The 22984-nt window shown below is 40.5% G+C and overlaps 1 protein-coding gene across 5 annotated transcripts in view; it reads right to left on the bottom strand.

Moving 5' to 3' along the window:
• AKAP13 (A-kinase anchoring protein 13) overlaps positions 1 to 18520 on the bottom strand; it is a 171135-nt gene extending 152615 nt beyond the window's left edge. For 4 of the 5 annotated variants that reach the window (XM_072402694.1, XM_072402696.1, XM_072402697.1 and 1 more), the window contains exon 1: positions 18365 to 18520. The gene's annotated coding sequence lies outside the window, so the exon portion shown is untranslated. The remainder of the gene's footprint in view (positions 1 to 18364) is intronic. The other variant, XM_072402698.1, reaches the window with a different exon arrangement.
• Positions 18521 to 22984: the final 4464 nt, after the last annotated feature.

Below are 22984 nucleotides of genomic sequence, written 5' to 3'. Positions count from 1 at the left end.
ACCAATGTGCTAGGGGAGTAGGGAAGGGTGGGTAAAGTAGACCTATGGGTCATGTAAAGTCAAGCATATTTTTTAAATCACCTGCCAAGTTAATTTTAAGGGCCCGTGTTACAAAAATGGCCACTCATAAGGTGGAACTAAACTCTAAAAATGGAAAAAGTGACCAGGCTGGTCCTTTATTTGTCCAAACGCAAACTATTATTTTTTTTTTTATAAATACACTCACCTATCCCCGTTCCATCATGCACACCACCTTCTTCTTTCTTCCTGGTTTCCATATTCAATCATTCTGATGTGATAGTCAGGATGGAGACCATGGCTATTGAGTCCCGATCAGGCCTCACCTGTCCTTTTCTGCTATAATGACCTGCCTGATCACCAATTTTAATTCTGCTTTAAACTACCAGTGAGGCTAAACATACTATCAGGATTGAGAGTTCCCAACATGATCACAGCTATCCATCATCTGACTCCTCAAGGTAGGTCTAGAGGAAGGCATGTACCAATGCCTTATGTTGTAGAAAATTTTTTGGGATTTGTTGTACCAAATTCATATGGGGGTTTTAGCTCTTTAAAATACAACTGTTCTGTACCATTTTAAGATACAGCACACTAGAAGAGTCAAGGCATGAGATTTCCACAAAAACATCACATTTCTCATTTCTCCTAGAAACCTAATTTCTACAAATTTAAATAACAGGCCACAGTTCTGAAATCTGCCTTACACACATCTCTACAGCAGTATATATATCAAACAAATACCTTTACCTTAATGTATATTTGAAGTGGAAATTAACATTTGTAAATATCTCACATTCTTCCCACCAAGAACAGAACGCTACCTAACTTTTTCTTTCTTTACATTCAATTGTATCTCCCATGAAGATTGGGAACCAAAAGGGCAAAGCACAAGACAAAAACCAGCACTAAAGTAGGAGTAGGTAGGAGTCCTTGCAGATAAATGTGCATGTGGCAGTCAGCCAAATGGGCTATTCTTTTATATACACATACCACACTCACAGCAGCCCAAGCCATTGCTGTAAACAATGTACAGTTGAAAATGCTAACAAGGCTTAAGGCAGTATAAGATGTGGAACAAGACTGGGATCTACACGTGTAAAGTTATAATAACATGCCATTTCTATGTGCACAAAAGCAATCCCCAGTGTAAAAAACAAAATAAATACGAAACACATTACAGTATGCCCACTGAACTGCTTAGATACATGGTTGGGGGGTAAAGAAAACTTAAAACTTTGTATAGAGGGGTAATAGTGACATGGCCAAATAATGAGCACTGAATGCACAATTTAAAAAAAAAATGATTTACTAATCTGAATAAAATCTGTTCCATACCATTTTTTTATTTTATCCTAAAAGGCAACCTCCTCGCTCTTATTGCAAGAATAGTCATTTGGCACCTAACCCACACACACACACAAAACCATCACCTGATCCAGCTAAAAAAGTGGCAGACTGTGAGACTGTCATCTAATGCCTAAGGGCACCTTTACTTCATGAATATGTCTGCTCAAGCTTGGAATATTTTCTAAACGCTGTCAATTTCAACTGTCATCAGCTTTACTTTAAAGGTTGTTGGACTTCACTGTAGCAAAGCAAATTTCACTAACTGCAAACAATGGGCTGACATTTTGCAAAGCTAACTTTTACACGGTCTTAAAGTGAAATTGTACGCAAGTGAAGCTTTGCTGAAGCTTGAATTGTTAATTGTGCCTAAGAAGTCCCCGTTGTCTGGACATCCTCCTCAAATATAGCAGAGGATTTCTTGGTTATGTTAGGGTGCTTTGGCACGCCTGTGCCTACAGCCACATAGCTGTATATCTGCATTGAAATTCTGCTAATGCAAAATAGGAAATTTATAATGAAAACTCGAAGGCATGCAACCTCCAGTTTGAATTGATATATGGCAATATTTCCAGTATTCAATCACATATGGCAAATATTTTGTTCAAATTATGTTTGTCTTTTTCCTCCTCCAGAGATTCAGCGTCTCCATTTGTCTCGGTTATTATTATTATTATTATTATCCAGTATTTATATAGCGCCAACATATTACACAGCACTTTGTCACTAGCTGTCCCTCAAAGGGGCTCACAATCTAATGTCCCTAATACAGTCATTATTACAGTCCTAGGTCAATTTTTTGGGGAAAGGCCAATAGCCTAAACTGCATGTTTTTGGAATGTGGGAGGAAAATGGGGTAGCCGTAAAACACAGGGAAAACCAGCAAACTCCATGCAGATAGTGTCCTGGCCAAGAATCGAACCTGAGACCTAGCGCTGCAAAAGCCAAGTGCTAACCACTGAGCCACTGTGTCCTGGGGACAGAAAAAGATAGGAATTACCAGAAAAATAAAAAGAATTGAAAATAAATCTTCTGATGGGGGCACCTAGGCTGTTGACTAATAGGGGATTCTTTTCCTCTGATTTAAATAAAGAGGAAGTGGCAGATTATGGCATAATGTACCCAAGTCATGCCAAAAATCTATGGTACAGGAAACTTTTGTATAACTTTAAATGCCATCTTCTAATGACTGATTACAGTATAACTTTAAAGTAATTAGAGTGGTTTGTCAGCCAGAACTACACCTTTATACTCATCAAGGTAGCAAGTTTTGTCTTGCTAGGCTGAAATAGGCACAGAAGATTTTATTAAAGTTCATTAAACCCCTGTGGTGTAACGAAGCGCATTAATATCATGCTTCCGGCAGTGAAGGAAGTAGTGCTGATAATCTAAATAAAATAAAATCATCAGATTCACTGATTCGGGATTGCACGTCTTCTATTTTCCACCACCACAAAAAAAAAGTGACCATTGCAAGATTGACATAAAACTTTGCAAACTGAATGCACTGTCTGTATGTCAACAAGCAAACAACACAGTACAAAAGGTAGTGAGCTAAAATAACTCTAGGTATAATGAAGGGTAAACACATTTCTCAAGCAAAGTTTTGTATATTTGCAATCCGTCACAAGTCTGCAACAGAATTACCACTAGAAAAGGGACAGATATTGTTGAAAACAAAAAACACAACTAAGAAGTGGTCAGATGCAGGTTTTAACATTTTACAGTGCTGCTTTACATTTAGGAATGCCACGGAAATATTTTATTAATGTTGTCTAGCACATGTTTAGCATTTCTCTGCTGTGTGACATAGCTGAAAAAGGTTTTTGTATTTCATGTGTATTTCTTACTTATTGTACTTCTCTCTTGTGCTTCTACATGTATAACTGATCTTACTGTTCTTAAGCACTATACAGTGTGGACACACGCAAACTGGATTTATTTCACTTTTTTAATATTATTATTACTACACAGTATTTATATAGCGCCATCATATTGCGCAGCGCTGTACAAAGTCCACAGGCCCTACACTAGCTATCCCTCAAGGGGGCTCACAATTTAACGTCCCTACCGTCTTCATATGTCTTTATTACAGTCTAAGGTCAATTTTTTTTTTGGGGTTGAAGTCAATTACTTATCTGCATGTTTTTGGAATGTGGGAGGAAACGGGAGTACCCAGAGGAAACCCACGCAGACACGGGGAGAACCTGCAAACTCCATGCAGATAAGAGTTCTGGCTGAACCTGGGAGCTAGCACTGCAAAGGCCAGAGTGCTGAACCCCTGAGCCACCATGCTGCCCACTTAAAGGCACACACATGCACCAAAAGAGAAGCTATGTCTCCCAGCGGGAATTGTTAAGACACTGTACTTAATTGTTCAGGGCAGGAGTTTCCATAGGCCATGGGCACAGTAGACATCTCTTGTGACTGGAGGCCTAAAAAAAATAGACCAACATACAACCAACAAAGAACATTTCACTTGGTACAAAAGCTATGACTGAAGTGAACAATTGACACATAAGGTGTCATGGCAATAGAAATTTTGAGGTCAGGTCCAATGTCCGTACGCTGTACCATACATTCATTATTGTATTTATTCTAATTTTGGATTGGCTAGCAACACACTACAATGTAGCCATCATGTTACCATGTCTTATCACAACACATGTATTTACACCCTCAAATGTATACATGGTCAGTGGCTCCAAGCCCAGTTTTCTTTTCCTTTTTACCACAGTGGAACCCTTGAACTAGTTTATAGGTCTCAGAGAACCCATGCTAATACCAATTTATTGGGGACTGGTGGAAAAATGTCCATTTCATTTGTGCCCTGTGAAAGAATGCAACCTTACAGGCAACGATCACTGAGTCGTAAAATCCTCAATTGGACTATGTTCCTGAGATATGCAGGCACCATAAAATTAAAAATCAATCAGCCACAGCTTAAGGAACCCAAGCAAACTTTAGGGAAACCCTAGTTAGCGATAACTTCTCTAAGTTCAGAAACTACTAGAACAGCATAGCAGCCAGGGGATTAGAGTTTTGGAAGAAGCACTCAATAACTGCAGCTTGCATACTTCCAGTAAAGATGATTTTTGAGCTCCAACATTTAAAGGCATAAAAATTTTTAGGGGCCAGGTTGCCAAAGGTGGTATAGATGGGCACAATAATGAACTGAATTACGAAATGGCTTTCAATAAACTACCAGGGTCCTTAAGTAGAATTCTCTTTTTTGGAGGGGCTCTGTTCCCACACAGTGGAGAAGTCCAAGGAAGACATTGGCATTCATACCAAAAATGGCTGGAACAAGCTAAATTATCCATTCAGTCAACAAACAGGAAATTGTCAATCAAAAAACAGAAATTAGATGCTTTTTTTAATGCTAACCCAAATGCCTTAATTAGACAAAGAATTTTAAAGTTTATATTTTGAATTTGTAATCTTCAATCAATTACTACTCAGAACACATTCCAGGTACATATTTAATATTAGAACAATGCCACCTTTGAGCACCAGAGTAAGAGTTTATACATAAAGTATATCTGATGGAAATTCTATAACTAAACACTTCTGTGTGCAACAAACCTGATTTATTATAATAATGCCGATAACACAATAATGTAAAACTTATTAATTAACTAGGAGAGGTTTAGGCTTTAAATTGTATATTTTAATTTTATATTTTTGCAGTTACTTTAATATAACAATGCAATCCGTAAATACAGTAAACAAAAATCAATGCCAGGCTCAGGCTTGCCAGTTCTTCCCATGAACTGTTGATGTCAAAGCAATAACAGGTGATTATCCTACATAAGATTAGCCTTTTCAAACGAAAGCCCTGAAAATAGATCACCACAACAGCCCTGGCCAGGAAATAGCTGTTTTAATTTTAGCCAAGGGTGCCGAATTAAAGAAAAACTGCACTAAAAATAAAGCTGAACTGTGTTGAATTTAAACCGTAGGTCCTCCTACTAGTGTTCTTTTTAGACATAGGAATGTACAATTACCTGCAGATGCCATAGCCAAGAGTAAACCAAGTTAGGACGAAATGTAGAAGAGCAATGGCCACCTTGCTCTTTAAAGGTACGGGGTCTGGGGTTATAATACTAATCCCATGCTTTTCTCCCATGTTTGAAAATGTGCACAAATGATACTTTATCCCCAGATTTCATACTTATCATAACCAAAGCAGTGTTTTCCCCAGCCCCTTTTAGCTGGGCACACCGCCCTGCGCTTTTCAGGATGTCTACTTAAGAGTTGGGTCACAATACAGGGCTGCCACCTGCCTACAATTTCATAGCACCTACCTTAAACGGAATTGGATTGAACACGGAAATGTACTGCAGTTTAAAATTTTGTGAATCCAACTGCTGGATCCCTGGCACCCCTACACATGCTGTGGTTCACAGACTGTAAGGGTTTGGCAGGGAATAATGGTAAAGCCACCCTCACATAGACAACAGGCAGAAGATGGAGGTAAGGAAAGTCAAATTTTAACTCTACAGATACATCTTTCACCTACATTTAGGGGATTTTAAAAGGAGGCAGAGTGGACTCTTTAGACCAGGGGTGTCAAACTCTGCCCCCCTAAAGGAATTTTTTGGCCCCTAAAGGATTTTTATGAATTGCAGCTGGCCTTTGGTTGCATTGAACCAGCGGGCTCTCTGCTTATGCTTGGCCCCACATTGGACTGTTTTATGGATGCAGGGAATTGTAGTAGTGGTGCTATTTCTCTATTATAGGCTTGTTCCAGATTGAATGTTAAGCAAAACCTCTTTGTTCCCATATGAAAAGGTTTTTTATCTAATGGGAAGGAAAAACTTCCTTAGTTTTTTCAATAAACTTCAAGTTTGGCCCACGACTCTGTCTAAATTTTTATTTTGGCCCTCTGTGTATTTGAGTTTGACACCCCTGCTTTAGACAGATTCTCCATTTTTCCTAGAATGTTCACGTAAATGACAGGAAGTATGAGCACAATAATATTATCCTGACCTATTCTTATCCTCCCCAGATTAGAAGATCGTTTTGGAAGAATAGAATTTTAGGTGAATTCCACAGGGCGAACAACCTAAAAATACAGGAGGCACTAAAACTTGGTGACAGTAAAATGTTATTTGGTTTCAAAAAGGATGTGAATTATTGTGGTACCATGAAGAATGCTCTTAAAGGAAAACCATACTTAGGCACAAAAATAGTTACTTGTTTGCCTGCAAAGTGCATAAAAACCCCCATACCCAAGACGACTGGATACAGAGATCTGACCATTGAAGCCTAGTGTCCCATCAGTTTATGCAGTTGTACACAGCAGGGATGTTTTCTCCCCCCTACCTAAAGAAGCTAAGGGGTAGGTGCAGCTTCTGGTAGTTGGAAGTTAGGATTCTTCAAATCAAGGGCAGGCTTCCAACATCCCAGTCATAGACTGCAACTGTCCGTGCCCCTCACCACCTCATAGAGGCACCAAAATGTATTGGAGGGATACTGGGCGACAGTGGACAGATCTCTGTATCTAGACATCCAAGGTTGAGGCCCAGTGGAAATTTTTGATGCACTTTAGGTAGCTAACCATATTTTTTTTGTTCTTGCTCTTTAAGTTATTGTGTTTAATGAGAACATGCCTAACCCCTTTAAAAAGCCCAAGGGTCAATTTACATTGCTGTGGTGCATGAACAGTCTATTCATTTTATGAGCTGTCAACACATCTGAATTATATTTACAACACAGCACACTACCGACACTCTTCTGCAATAATAATAATAGTAGTAGTCTGGACAGAGCAATAATGATAAAATAGCAAGTTAGAGCTAATTCATGTCCAAGTTTTCCCTTTCATATCTGCCAAACTCTTATCATATTTCAGCAATACTTTATTACCAAAGTGCAAACATGCATGTCTATCGGAGCCTTTCATCAATTCTTTTATGTGTAGTGTTCACTGGCCCATTGGTGTTTTAACATCCCAAGGTTTGCATATCTATTATTTGTAAGCAATCATGGTACAACACTGGTCATAATCTGATTATGTTTGAAAGCTAAGGACTGGAGACTGAAGACACAGCAAGACCAAAATCATATTGCTGATAGAATTTACCACTTTTTAGGAAATGGCATCTATCCCATGGCTATAAATGTTGGAGGATTATGACTGCCTAATAACCACCAAATGAAATCTCTTCTGCGCTTGTCCACTTAGAATGAACATGGCATTGGTGACAGTACCATTCAAGGATGTCTTACCAATATAAATGCAATCAGCCTGCAGTTCTCATCTTTACCTAACTTACTAAAAACAAAGCAAAAAGTTTTTTTCCTATTGCAGCGAGTGTTTTAAATTGATTATCCTCACTTTATGTGCTGATAACACAACATAAAGTGATGGAGAAATTTCTCCAAACAAGGAAAGTCTTTTGAAGAGTATGCACCAACTCATGACATTATGGTTTCACCAACACCAAAGGGCAGTGTTCTCCCAATCCCCTTTCAGCCATACCACCTGGTACTTTTCAGTGACCACCCGGCTGTTTTGGGGTGATTACTGAAAAGTTGGGTTGCCACCCACCTAAAGCTTCTTCCCATTCAGCTTTGAAAAAAATTCTGGGTTGATTACTGAAAGGGTACTGTATGAACAAGTCAGTTGACGTACTGGGTATTATAGTGCATTCATGTAAAACTTCAGGACCGAGAGCCAAGTTACAAACAGAGTATTGAAGACGGCACAGTTGACAAAGGCCACAAGTCAACACGATTAATCTGTAACTATCAAGCTCCATTTTACAGGCCTGGGAAATCCCCAACCACGGAGTGGATTAGTATCCTTCATCAATTTATAGGTCACCAATTTCCTGGTGAAAGGCGTTCTTGTTGTCATACCTAAAGGGAAACCTCAAACACAACTTGTTAGGATGTCCACTCATCAAACCTTAACATATGGAGAATAGGGCAAATATTCCTCTCTGCACTTCAGCTGTTTTAGCAGTGATCCACATCATTTAAAAAAAGGCATGACTATGGTGTCAGTCACATATATACGGTCACATGTGCCATGTGCTTTTAAAAGATCATACAGACAGGCAAACACTGAAGGGCACAATGTGCCGTCTTTGGGTTGCATCAATTTGCTCTTACTATTAAGGTCAATTCAAATAGCCAAGGTTAAAACACAAAGTGTAATACAATAGGTCTGAATTGCATGTTGTCAGTGCAAGAAAAAAAAGTGTTACTCTTGGTGTAGTCTCACACAGTACAGAAGGATCATTTCATGGCTTTCTTTTCACTTCTCTTCAGTCTAAGAAGCTGTATCCATAGAAAAAAGCTATCCAGCCAGAGATGCTCAGGGGGGAGGTTGCCAACATTGCATGATCAGCAGATCAAATTGCTGCTATGCATCCTGAAGCAGCAAATCCTATGCATTTGTGGTGGTAATTCTAACATGTCACTTCCAGGTATCACACCACAACCCCAGCCCAATGCAAATAGAACCACGCGCCAACAAGTGCAATGTTCTCCCTAGCCTTATTTAGCTGTGTGCACCACCCTGCACTTTTTAATAACCACCCGGATGTTTTTGGGTGGTTACTGAAAATTTGTGTCATGATACATGAGTGGCCATCCACCTACAGATTTTTTAAAATTTCTATGGAGAACACTGGAGTGCATGAAATGGTTCTTATTTGGTTAAATGGGAATAGCTGAAATCACAGTTGGGGCTCAGTAAACTGCTGTGGTTTACTGCACATCTGAATTTATCCTAGGTCTTTTCAATTCAAGCAGATCATAGCTGGTGGAATGGGTATGGCGGTACATAATTTTGTGAAAATGGGAATCTGTAATAACACTTGCATGAGACTGATTGAAATCCAATTAACAAATAAGAAGGGCCAGGTACAGCAAGGCCATGGAGAAAAGGGATAGCTGATGCTGGATGTTCATTAGCCAACAAATAGGATCAGTTCTGACTTGCTGCTGCTTCTAGTTTTAGTTGTGCCTACTAGGACGATTCAGACGAGAAAAGCGCTGTGGTAATGTGTTTGTGTAAAGTACCATAACTATCAGCCACCTGATAAAAAATGCTTGAGTACGTTGCATGAGCTAGCAAAAAACACAACTCCCCTTCCCCAGTATTTAGAGAATATTCTGCTTGTTTTGTCTAGGAAGGTAATTTAAAAGACAGCAATACCTGTTCTGCGACAGCCGATGATTCAATACGGGTGAGCCTTTAATGTCATCATGCACAATGCATGAGCACAGACATATTTTATTTTGGGAGCATTATTCAATTTAAGTTTGCTTGCAATAGGTTACCTCTGCAGATGACGTTGTTTGGGGAATCAAGGCAGTAACTTCCGAATGTATCCAAGCCTTTGGTTGGTATGTACAACGTTATAACTGTAGTACATATGAAACAAAAATACAGTTTTACACAACTTCTGGCTGCAGAATCTAAAAAAATCTACCACGGTAACAGTATAGTACACAAATTATTGTATTGAGTACAGACACCAGCAGTCTCTGTACTCAATACAAACAATATAAGCCTGATTGTCCATGCTGACACCAAAGGAAAGGCAAGAGAAACGGCTTCGAGGACTGGTTATATTCAACTAGAGACAAAATGAGCATTTAACCTTAGCAGTGTAAGGGAAGTCACATGGCAAGGCTCATTCCCGGAGTTAAGCTTTGCAGAAAAATTCCATACATATCAGAAAAGAATGTAAATGCTCTAATGGTTTGGTTTTTCACCTTACAATTGAGAGAAACAATTGAGAGTCTTGCTGCCAGTAAGCAAATTCAATTTACATGAATATGCACAGATCTCACTGGTTGCTCTCCTTGCATTGAGGCCAGGTCTGCTTCTGGCCATTTTGGTGTCCCAAGACACAACCTTTACCCCTGCAATGGACCTCGGGACAAGCAGGACATCTCCAGCTGCCACAAATCTCTAAATTTTACTAAGACATAGTGATCATTTGTTTGCCAAAATTACCAAAATGACCCGGCATTGTAGACATGTCCTGACCTTTCTGTAGTTTATAACAACCTCCCACAGACCTCAAAACAAATCCACATACCTATTAACACCTGTTGGCCTGGGCCTATGTGTCCCTGATAATCTGCTGCTGTACTTACCCCTGCCTGCACCTGTCATAGACTATGCGTACCACTAAGACCAAAGGCTCCCTAGTCCCCTTTTAGCCGGGCTCACCACTCTACAATTTTCAGTTACCATCCAGCTGTTTTTAAGTGGTCACATAAGAGTTGGGTCCAAATACATGGGCTGCCAACTGCCCAGAATTTCTTTCCACCCAGATTTTCTGGGTAAAACACTGCAGCCAGTTTTGACCAGACATGCCATTGTGGTCCCAATACAACAAGCCCCCAATACAACGAGTCCATCTTACCCAAACACGAGATGCCAACAATAGCCTAATGGGAACTGTGGAAGTTGCACCTAAAATCAAGTGTCAACAAACAACTCAGGATCCACCACGGCCAGAACAGAAGAAGAAGAAAGTGATTGTGTGGTGCACAGGAGCAGCACGGCTCTAGCTGACCGCTTATGTCCAAAAACATCCCTGACTGAGGCCCACAGATGCTTGGACGCAAGGCATTCTCCAGCATGATTAGTGTGGGAGCCTGACATTCAGTAGTCTTAAATCACTGGTTTTTGAACATTCATAAACTTAACTAGAAACAAAACAGTGGATGTTTAAAGACCGTAACCCAAGGGACGCCCAAGTCAGATTAATAGGGGGGCGCTTATTACAGAGTCTATGGAATGAAAACATACACACATACATAGCTGAGCATAGAGACACAAGGTTCACATCCTGTGTGGTGACATTCTATTCCTCAATCATCAACAACAATGCTAAAAGTCAAATCATAGCTTGAGGCCAAGTGCTTCAAGTGTGTTTCAGATCTCCCAGCTCACATACAATGTACAGACTTTGTATTGTCTACAAATTGTCACCAACAATACGTAGCACAGAATGCCTTCACACCACAACTAACCACATCAAACTAAAGATTAAAGATGGCAAATATACAAGACAAAAATTATTGCATCTTTGTATAAATAATTGGGGCCAAATTCATACTATTCAGTTGCTGCACATATGCTAATGCATATGCGTAGGTGTGAATGGGCCTATATGGTTTCCCTTTTCTGCATAGATATGCATCAGCCCCATAGCAAGGAACAGGATTTCTGCATGACTTGCATGTTTTTTCTGCAGGAAAACAGACAAGTGTATTCAATGTACAGCATCGTAATATGTTGGTGCTTTATTAATAAAGTGTAAATAGGTCGGTAGTGTAAGTATCTTAACCTGAAATCAGCCTCAAGCATTCCCTTCCACCAGGGGACCCAAAACTTTTCAGTTGAGGGGCTGGTTTACAGTTTTAGATCTGCTGTCCTACAATAAAATAGGTGCCAAGAAGCCTGCCTGACCCCGGTGGCCATTTTCTTGTGGACCAGCAGGTATAGTAACTGGCCAGCCAGAAAGTCTCTTTTGTGCACCAACCAGTCACATGGTCATTGAGGGTTTTCTGGCAAGAGTTTGGATGTAAAAATATAAGTCTTTAATGTACCAGTATTTTTACATTACTGGCCAGTCACTCTAATTGGGACCAGGCAGTACTGACAACACAACAAGCCAGATTTGGCTCCCAGTTTGGGGACCCTGCCCTACACAGAATTACTGGAAACGACAAGCAGGAAACTGCACGCAAATGTGTTGACAGGTAACATTCTAATAAGAGCAGATGGATAATATCATCAGTCTACTGCTAATCTTTTACTGAGCTTTCAGAAGGGCGAAGAAAGAATATATCCGTATCATAATCGTAACCATTGCCGATGTCACCCAAGATGAACATTGGTATAGATGTACCACAATATTGTTTGGCGATCCACCAACAACCACTACTTGTGCACTATTGGCCAAGATTCTCTGTAGACCAGAACAATGGTCACTCATTCACTAGGATCATCGATTGTTAAGCATGCATGTAAACCTTAAAGTGGGAACTGTACTGGTTGGTGGGTGGTGAGCTTTTGCCATATTCAGCAAATATGCACAACATATGCGCCAATTTTGATACAGACTTACATGTAGCATGCAGCAATGACAAGTCCAGTATCCTATCAACACTGCAACATAGGAAGACGCCATCTTCACCACCAACTACATGTTGTTCTCTTGGGCAATTAGATGGCCACTAATGTAACTCCTGGACGTACACAGAAGTTACTTTCCCCCCAGCTGCTGGCTCTGTATGCAGCAATGCTGCACTACACTCTACGTCGCCAACCTTTTTGGTTCTGCGGACCACTAAAATCACCCGGTCCTGACCAATCAAATGACATAGCCCCGCCCTCTCTCCCATGGCAGATCTAAGACTGCGATGGAAGAGTGGGTGGGTTATGTCCAGGGACACAGCACACCCATTTTCCTAAGCCTGGGACTTGAACGGGGGCTTGTTCTGCAGCTCTGGCCTGTGCGTCCCCCCAGCAGGGTCCTTCTCCTGACTCCGCTCAAGGGTGCATCAGCCAGAGCTGCAGAAAATTTTCTCGCAGCCCACCAGTTGGCAACCGCTGTTCTACGACACGTGTTGTGAAATGTAAAACTAAAACAAAAAGTCACCAGGAGTTTTTTTTTTTTTTTTACAAAACAGGCTTTGATGTCTCTTTTGTCAATTAGTTCTACCTCCTGGTGACTTTTTGGAGAGTCATCCGCCTGATTATGCTTCATGGTAGGGCTGTGCAGATCCAAGAAATGGACATGGAGAAATGCAACATTTGACTATATCGATAACTTGTTACATTTTGCTTTAATAGCATGTAATGTTAATAAAATGGTTCATTTTTTTTTCTCTTCCATAGATGCTAAAAAAACCATTGCCCGGTACATTATGTACAATCATCGTCACATTTACGTCTGTCTATACTAGTATATGCACCTGTACAGATAGGAGACATATCTGCTTTATATGCTTTTTTTTCCTATGTTAAAAGTGGCTCCAAAATAAAAAAAATTGGCCGTTTGCCCCTTTGGAATTACTAGACAGGAAGTCAGCGGTGAGCTGGAGGATATCTCTTCCCCCCCTCCCATACGTCATCCAAAATATTTCCTCGTCTGCTAATCTTCCGAAACTTTTAATAAAACCCATTTCCCATAATAAAAACAGATTATTTATAGTTGCCCTTTCAGAGTTAAGCAAGGTTACATCCTTATGATCATTCTTATCTTAGCAGACTTTCCTTTTTTCCCAACGCGTTTGTCTATTTTTTTGAATATCAAAAAACAAAAATAGGTGGCAACGCCAGAAGAGCATTTTACACTAAAATGCAAATTAGAGAACAAACTAAAACAAACCGTAAGCTGGAAACCTGGCAGTCTGCCTAAGCGTACAACGCTGAACAACATTTTAACACTTTCACAGACTGAGGTTTACATTCCAATCAGGAAACAGTGAAAAATAAGTCAGCAAGGGAACGATAATCTTATCAGCCGTCATAAAGGATGGCGTTTCGCATCACAGGGGTGGGTCGGTATGAGATCAGATTTAGGGGATATGAAAAGAAGCATGCATGAAAATATCAATGTGAGCTGCAGATTTGATGATAACCAACGGAAAGTTTTGCATGCGTAGTTTAAAAAAAAAAACCCTCCCTCTCCAAAACTCTTCCTAGAGAACTCCGAACAGACTGTTTTATATAAAAATCTCCCACTGCTCCATGTCATCCTTATTAGTGAGAACATCGATAGGAGCCAGGATTACCACAATGACAGCTGCAATTGCAAGGATCAGGGATACACAGACTCAATGCTATTTCCTCCCATTTTTTCCTCATTCCCTCAGACCTGGCCAATGAACACATGACCGCTAAGCTTTGTGGTTTTTATGGACAGAGTTGGTACGTCGCCAGGCATCCTGCATGTGCAGAATTCCTACAGTCATAGTCAGATTACTAGTAGGAGTTTGGTGTGAACTGATGAGCTGAAAAGATCTGCTGCTTTTAGTAGCCTTAGCTAAACAATTTGTTTTAAAAAAGTTACCACCAATTGTGAGGACAACTGATTGTTGAAGGTTCACAAAGTGCCCTCTCCATGGTTATACGGTGGGTCTGCTTTTTGCAAAATCCTTTACCCTCCCCAACACAAAAGACAAAGCAATAAAGGAGTTGCAAAAGCAAAGAAAGGAATAAAACTTGAGGTCATGATGTCTTCTAGCAGGTGATCTTTCAAGAATGAACTCTTGCAATAGATTAGAGAACACCACTGCTCCCAGCTCTGCTCTGATTAGCATAGTGATGTAATGCATGCCACCTGTAAGTGTGGGGATAGGAGATGTTTTTTTTTTTTTTTTTTTTTTTTTTTGGGGGGGGGGGGAGAACTAATACAATGTTCTTCCCAGCCCCTTTTAGCTGGGTGCACCACCCGGCACTTTTCAGTAGCCAACTGACTGTTTTTGGGTGATTAGTGAAGAACTGGGTAACAATACAGGGGCTGCCATACAACTACAATTTCTTTCCACCCAGCTTAAAAAAATTTTTGTCTTGCTCTCTGTAATGGCTTACATATGACCTTTTTGAGGTAGGGAGGGCAGGTTCTGCTAAGAAAAGCCTAGCCTTTCGTTGGCCATGGTCCACCTTGAGCAAAAAATACACAACAAATTACATCAGGTTTGAAGTTGGTATCTGGATCTCAGTATTGTTCAAAATGTTTCCTCTTTTTGTCAATTGTAGACTCAGTTCTTACAATTATTAACAAGCAGCCTTTAAAGGTTCTCCTGCAGGATAAACTGTAACTCATTTCCTAAACCTTAGCAGGAAAAAGTACACAAAAGCCTTCTATGCCCAGGAGGCCTAGATCTACAAGGTAAGGGGTCATTGTAAAGCTGAATGGGGCTGGAGGGCATTTGTCCTCTTGGCCTCCATATGCATTGTTCAGCAGGTACTTCTAATGGCAAACTACCATATACCCCCAGGCCATCAGTGATCAGAGCCCGATGCCTTCTAATTATTACAGAAAATGATAGTTACCCCACTTTTTTTGCTGACCTAATTTGCTTTAGAAGTTTCCAGGCCACTGACCCTGGAACAAGTTTACAAGAAGCATAATAAAGACAGAATAATGAAAACCATTATTTGGATTCTTGTGGCCTGGTGACTCCAATTGCCAAAGCAACATGGTCAATAAGGGCCAGTTCATACAAAAGCAGCCTTAATAACATCAAGGTTTTTAGGGGAACCCCTTCTAAAACTTCTATATCCACAGCTCATAATGTATGAGTGTGGTGGTCAGTAGGAAGAATGCCCATTACACTGCTGGCCAGTAGAAAGAATGTCACCCTTACAGATGGCCTGAGAGGTACAAATTGGATAATGCTCAATTAACCCCTAGCAATCTCTGGAAGAACCCTACACTAGAGCATCAAAGAAACATGAGCATGGTGCACTGGGTCGCCATTCTTTCATATTGCCACTGCAGAATATTTCTGTACCCTGCACTTGGAAAAAAAGTTATTTTGTTGGTGCTACATTTGGTGGCTCATTCAAGTAAATTCAGCATGCATTGGCACAGTGGTCACAGGCCCTAAGACCAATGCTGCCACCGGCGGGGACAAGGGGTACTTCTGTACTGAGCCCTGACTTGTCTGGTGCAAAGCTGAAACTTGTAAACCTGGGGTAAGGGGGGGCCCAGAAAGTTTTCTTAGTATGACGCCCAGAAATTTCGGATTGCCGTCCTGCCTAAGACAGCCGGGCACCTAGCATTTTCAACATTTCTTACATGCCAGGCTCAGTGTTCTCTCCAGGCCCTTTTAGCTTGGCGCACCACCCGGCTGTTTTTGGGTGATTACTGAAAAATTGGGTTACAATACAGTTGTTTCCACCCACCTAAAGCTTCTTCCCGTATAGCTTTAAAAAAACATTCTAGGGAGAATACTGAAAGAGTACTGTAAGACAGATGACATACTGGGTATTATAGTGCATTTATGAAAAATTTGGCTTTAATCCCATTTAACAGTTTGCGAACGGACATCTATAAATAGTCTATTTCTAAAATATAAAGTCTGAAATATGCACAAATAATACTTTATCCCCAGATCTCATAGCCATTGCTCCCCGGCCCCTGGGTGCACCACCCGGCACTTTTCAGCAACCACCGGGCTGCTTTTGGGTGGTTACTGATGAGTTGGGTCACAATACAGGGGCCATCACCTGCCAACAATTTCTTCCCACCCAGCTTAAAAAAAATATGGGTTGCAATAGTTGGTCCTAAAGGTCGATGAGAATCCCAATCATACTTATGTCATCTCGGCTAGAAATTGACGCTTACGTAAACTTCATACGTTTTGGAGATCCAAAGAGCACAGAAAGCCCAACTCTGACATCATTACCCTTTCATTGCTGGCCATTTTCAATAGCTCAGACCAAAATAAATTAACACCAACTGTATCACTAACATGTCTGTCTGATCGGAGCACACGAAACACACAGAGGTGCACATTCCTAGTTTTAGGAAGTTAAGGCTATATACACATCAAGATGTCAGTCATCAGAATATCAGGTTAGAATCCGACGCGTGTACAGCATCACCTGATATCCGAATGGATCCATGAACGGGCAATGGACAACAATCACTTTACAAGTCAATAGAGGAGAGCACAGCAGGGTGCCTCTAGCTCTTCCTCCTCTCTTCATAGAACAGAACTGCACTGTGTGTACAGCGCTCGTTCATCTGTCACTGGAAAGATTATTCCCAGCAACGAAAATTGCACGTGTATGCAGCCTTAAGGTTTTAAATCTTAACTGCATCCTATTATCACATATTTATATGCAGCCGACGTATTACAGAGCACTTTACAAGGTCCAGTCACTAGTGGTTTTGTCATAGGAGCTTGCAATCTAACATTCCTACCATAGTCAAATGTCACTGTCTAGAGCAAAGCCATTGACTCTACAAGCATGTAGTCCGGTGTTTCTCAACCAGGGTTCCTTCAGCAATGTTTAACTGACACCAATGATCTTTTTGGCTATCTGTAAGCGTGACATTCTTCCCACTGGCCAGAACAGTAAGAGACATTCTTCCTACTGACCATCACACTACCTACTGTAAATATATTTTTAAACTGTATTTATAAAAGCACCAACACATGATGCAGCGCTGTACATTAAATAGGGCTTGCAAATGACAGATACAAACAATGACACAGGAAGGAGAGAGGACACTGCTCAGAAGAGCTTACAATCTACAGGGCTGTGTAATGTGTTGGCACTATATTATTATTAAACAGGATTTATATAGCGCCAACATATTACGCAGCGCTGTACATTAAATAGGGGTTGCAAATGACAGACAAATACAAACAGTGCCACAAGAGGGGCGGACCTGCCCCGAAGAGCTTGCAATCTAGGAATATAAATCCTGTTTAATAATAATAATAAAAGAAGGGATATAGTAATTATAGAAAGGGTTCCCCAGGACCTGAAAGTTATTTTAGTTTTATCCCTCATAGTAAAAAGTCAGATAAAGGCTGCTCTGGTATTCTAGGAGTAAACTCACACAAACACGGGAAGAACATACAAACTCCATGCAGATCCTGGCCTAGATTCAAGTTTGGGATGCCTCCGCTGCCTGGGAATGAGTGCCAGCCTCATCAAGATTGCCACCAACAAAAAGTTGTGTATGCCAATATTAAAAAAAAGCCAAAAAATAAAAATATAGGTAATGCAAAAAATGTGACCCAAGTAAAAAAAAAAAAAAAAACTTTTTAACAATGAATGTGAATGTGTTGATTTGCTGCAGGGGGTTTGTACTAATGCAGATCCTAAAGCAAGGGATGGGGTGTAAGGCATTTAAATGGTTAATAAATGGCAGGGGGTGCAGATCTCACCCAGGACTGACCCTGATCCCAGCTCCCATCATGCTGATGACCCCCCCCCCCTCCCCCAGCAAAGTATTACCAAGCCCCCCTCCCCCACAGCAGCTCTCACCTCCTGCTTATCCAGCAACAAGTGTGTCCAGAGAGTGAACATTCCAGGGCATTGCTCCTCTGCCGGTTTCACGGTTCGCAGCCCCGTTTCCCCGGCCTGCCGTATCCGCTGTGGAAGAGAACACAATGGACACTCCGCACCACTTGCTACAGTGTATCACTTTCCGCTCCCAACACAGTCCGGACAGCAGAAAGACTCACCGCGCATGCGCAATCCTTACAACCCGCCCCGCCCAGGCACAGCGCGCTCTCTGTTTGGCTCTCTGAGCTGTCCATCAACTTTTTTACTCGCTGGCAGGGAGAAGTGATCAGTGTGCAAGGAAAGTTTTTGTGCAAGTGGTTTGGCTGAGATTGTCGCCTAGATCTTTAATTAAAACAGTGTCAAGGGATGTAAATTAGAAGGATTTGGGGGGGAAATCAAAGCCACGACAGGGATAGAGGCAATGTGTTACTACAATGGCTGGCAGGGTTTGATTTCATTCATAAATCCCTGCTTTTACTGATTTAAAGAGGAACTAAAACTAAAAGTGTCTACAACAAAAAAATCCACTTACCTTCAATACCGCAGGACAGTTCGGTCCATCTAGAGGTCTCTTCCGTCAGGTCCTGCGTTGTCCCGGCATCCGTCCACGAGCTGGCACACTGGGCGCCGCCATCTTCGCCTCTATTTCATCTATGCGCATGCGTGAGATCGGCAATTTTTTTTTCCCCACGAAAAACGCTCCTTCTGCGTATGCCAAGGATGCACAGGCATGCACAGAAGGCGTTTCCAAGAGGGCATCGTCACATCAGGCATCCTGAGAGGCTCTTGGGTTCTCCTTCTGCGCTCCCATTCAGACGATCAAAAATTAGAGGGCGGTGCTGCACCCTTTTCTTTTTTTTTTTTTAACTAAAAGACCGTTGAACTTAAAAAAAAAAAAAAAAAACAATTTTTACTTAACATATAAGGGTTGTATACTCCTTTATGTAAAGTGAAGTTTCTGAGTTTCGGTATGCTTTAAAGAGGAACATTACTTAAAAAAACAAAAATACACAAAAATAGACCAATCACTCCGCGGGTGTCCGGCATCTGGTCCACAGCGTCCCAAAATTCCTCCCGGAGCCGGCGTTTCAGGCGCCGCCATATTCATTTTTTCTTCCACGTTCTTCATGCTATGTCACCCGACTCAGGCACGGGATCAGGTGACGTAGGATGAAAAAAAAAATGCGGATCTCACTGCGCATGTGCGATTGGCAAACTTTTCCCTTTGAGCAAAAAGTCTCCCTCTGCGCATGCGTGGAAGGTGCGCCCAAGAGCTTCCCAGGATGCTTGACGTAGGTATCCCGGGAGGCTTTGCGCTCCCATTCATTCTTAACCACCTAGGCGTCCGAGAGTTAGGGGGCGGTGCTGCACTCCCTTTTTTTTTTTTTTAAACGGTGTTGCTTCTAAAAAATAAAAAAGATTTTTTTTTGTCTACCCTTTTATGTAAAGTGAAAATTCTGAGTATAGGTATGCTTTAAAGGGATTGTCCCTCTTTCTGATACAAGTTCCCATCAGCTGTCCCTTGTTTGGGATGGATATATACACCTTTATATAAAATGTATCATTTACTAATAAAAAATGTTATTTTTGCAATAAATCATCCACTTTTAAATGATTGCATCTGCTGTCTTAAAATGTTAATAAAGAAGTTGTGAAAAAAAAGTAATTGGATCCCATGGAGGACTATGGAGGTAAAGTGACACCAATGATCTTTTTGGCTATCTGTAAGGGTGACATTCTTCCCTCTGGCCAGCAGTGTTAGAGGAATTCTTTTTACTGATCACCATGTTAATGTACTGTGAGTTGTGAATGTAGAAATTAAAGAAAAGGTTGCGTGAAGACCTGAAATTCCTTTTCAAGAATTCCCCCATGTTAAAAAGATTGAGAAAGTCTGATTTAACAAATGAAAAGTGATATTTTGCACTAAATCATCCACCATCCAGATGATTTCATCTGCTATCTTAAAATGCTGATATAAAGAAGGAAATAATGTGAATACAATCACTTGAAGGTTTAACAATCATTTATTGCCTATTCTTTTTTAAGGGGGTGTGGCATCTTCCTGCAAAAGTTGCGCTAGGCAAGTCCTTTTTCTTTCTCTGTAAAGTTGGGAGGTATGTAGTACATATTGGACCTGATTTATTAACTGGAGACTAGAGTAAATAGACTATAATGGGGGAAGCTGGGTGATCCAGCAAACCTGGAGAGGATTTCCTAAAAGTCATTTGCTATTAGTTTGCAAATGATTTCCATTCTGGATTAGATCCATTCAAGGTTTTCTGGATTACCCAGGTTCCCCTATGATAGCCTATCTTCTCTTGTTTTCATAAACATACGGCAGTGTAGGAAATATTACATTAGCTGAGTGTTTGTTGTATGAAATGTACTTTGTTATTGAGTTCACCAGCCAGTGCCCATGCTATACCATGCGTAGACTTTCGCTGCTATCATAAGCCATTTTATCACCCGAAAATATTCTTCACCCTTTCACAGGCTTTTAACTAACGGGGAGTTATGATATAATTTTCGGATATCAGGGAACTCCTTTTTAAAAATTATTATATCTACAGTTAATGGTACATTGGAGGTCAATGGAAAAGTGCCACCATAGATTGGTGCTAGGTGTGAAATGAGGAAAGCACTAGATGTAAAATGTATAAAGGCCAAATTTAGTTGTATTTAATGTCTTATCTAGACTTATCCATCCTTCCCACCGCTCTTCTTTTGCTGCCTCTCTTTGTAGTTCTCTTCATTGGCTTCCATTTCACATTAGAATCAAATTCAAGCTTCAGTACTTTGCCTTCAAATCCCTCCACAGTTCTTGTCCCACTTAGCTTTCTGACCTGGTAAAAACATACTCCCCCAGCCGCTCTCTTCACTCCTCCAATGACCTACTAATGACTTCCTTACTCATAACCTTCTCCAAGACTTTTCTAGAGCTGCTCTAACTCTCTGGAATAGTCTTCCTTGTCCTACTCGGCTAATTCTTCTGCCACTGACCATCTTATAGGGGAAGTCTAACTTCTCACCTCACAGCAATTTGAACTTGAAAGGTCATCCAGGGTTTAAACCGTCAAAAAGTCCCAGGGTGGATGAGCACCAGGAGCTCTACATGTCCGGTTGGGGTCACCTGTCTGAATCTTCATTGCCTTAGTCCAAATAACTGGTGGGGTCTCCCAGAGTGACATGGCCACCCCATAACCATTAAGTTCAGCTCTGACACTCAAACCACACCACTTCTCAGCCCCAAAAACCACTGCAAAGCCTCTTCAGCTCACTTACTCATTCAGGACACCTCACAACATTTCCTTTAAAAAAAACAATATCAAGACCATGTTATTGTGTAAAATCACTAAACAATCAGCAACATTACAAATTCTGCCATGTTCTTCAAAGCAGGAACAATCAACATTTTATTACGTAACTGATCTCAGGTTCTCCTTCCTATTTAAAGTTGAACCATGGTTGCACAATTAAAATTGTGAGCAAGCAGGATTTTTATTGCAGAAGGGACAGAGGACATCCCTTCTGCAATATAACATACTTACCTGTTCTCAATCTTTTTTTAATAAAATAATAATAAACTCTTAGATTGTAAGCTCTTCTGGGCTGGATCCTCTCCACCTCCTGTGTCACTGTCTGTATCTGTCTCTCATTTGCAACTCCTATTTAATGTAGAGCGCTGCGTAATATGTTGGAGCTAAAGAAATCCTGTTTATTAATAACTGAGCTTCTCATGCATGAATGGGATGACATTGCACCCTTACGTAAAAAAAATAATGCAAGACCCTTTATTCTTTCTAGCACACTGCACATCAATGCATTAGGATGAGGATCGTGTTAAGCGGTATTTCATCTAGGCCTATGATTCTTCTACATAAAACATTTTTTTTTTCAGTTCACTTTTGCTGAATCAACCCTATATTTTCCCTAGCACACTATGCTAAACCCATTCCTTAGTTTATGTAATATCTCATAAAAAATATTCTTCTTAATATATTCCACTTCCTGAGTCTGAATTAGTGTTGTTGCTAAGTGCAGAAGACTTCCAGAGGAAGCTGAATATTTGCATTAACTTTGAGAAAAGTCACCACATCCTGTTGAATTCTTTCACAAAGAGTCTATCAAATCTATTTCCTGACCATTGGAGGCTTTTAAGCTACCAGAATTAACCCTATCACCATATATATTTTATTAAACGAGCTATGAAATAAATATAGAGTACTTCCACATGGTGAAAATGATAATACTCATATCAGTATGTTTTTATCTGTGAGTAAGAAAAAAATGCAAAAATTGGATGACAAGGGAGGAAAAGAATAAACTTTTTTGTCTGTTTTTGTGTCTTTTTTAAAGAGGAAATAGAATTACGCTCTCTTTTTATAGATATGTTGAGCAATTCCACTGAAAAAGCTTCTATGCCCAAAACTGGAGTATTGTACAAGAAATCATATGTTGCCTCAAGTGTTCCTGGTTATGCCTCTTAATGTATTAGATAAATAAAGAAATGAAAGAGTAGCAAGTCAAAGGAAACAAATAATTTATTTAGTATAGTTTAGAGGGTCAGAGGTACTCAATGCAGTAACATCATATATTGAT

Source organism: Pyxicephalus adspersus, chromosome 2 (assembly GCF_032062135.1).
Source record: "Pyxicephalus adspersus chromosome 2, UCB_Pads_2.0, whole genome shotgun sequence".
Classification (NCBI taxonomy): Eukaryota; Metazoa; Chordata; class Amphibia; order Anura; family Pyxicephalidae; genus Pyxicephalus; species Pyxicephalus adspersus.
This window is presented reverse-complemented; position numbering and strand designations above follow the sequence as displayed.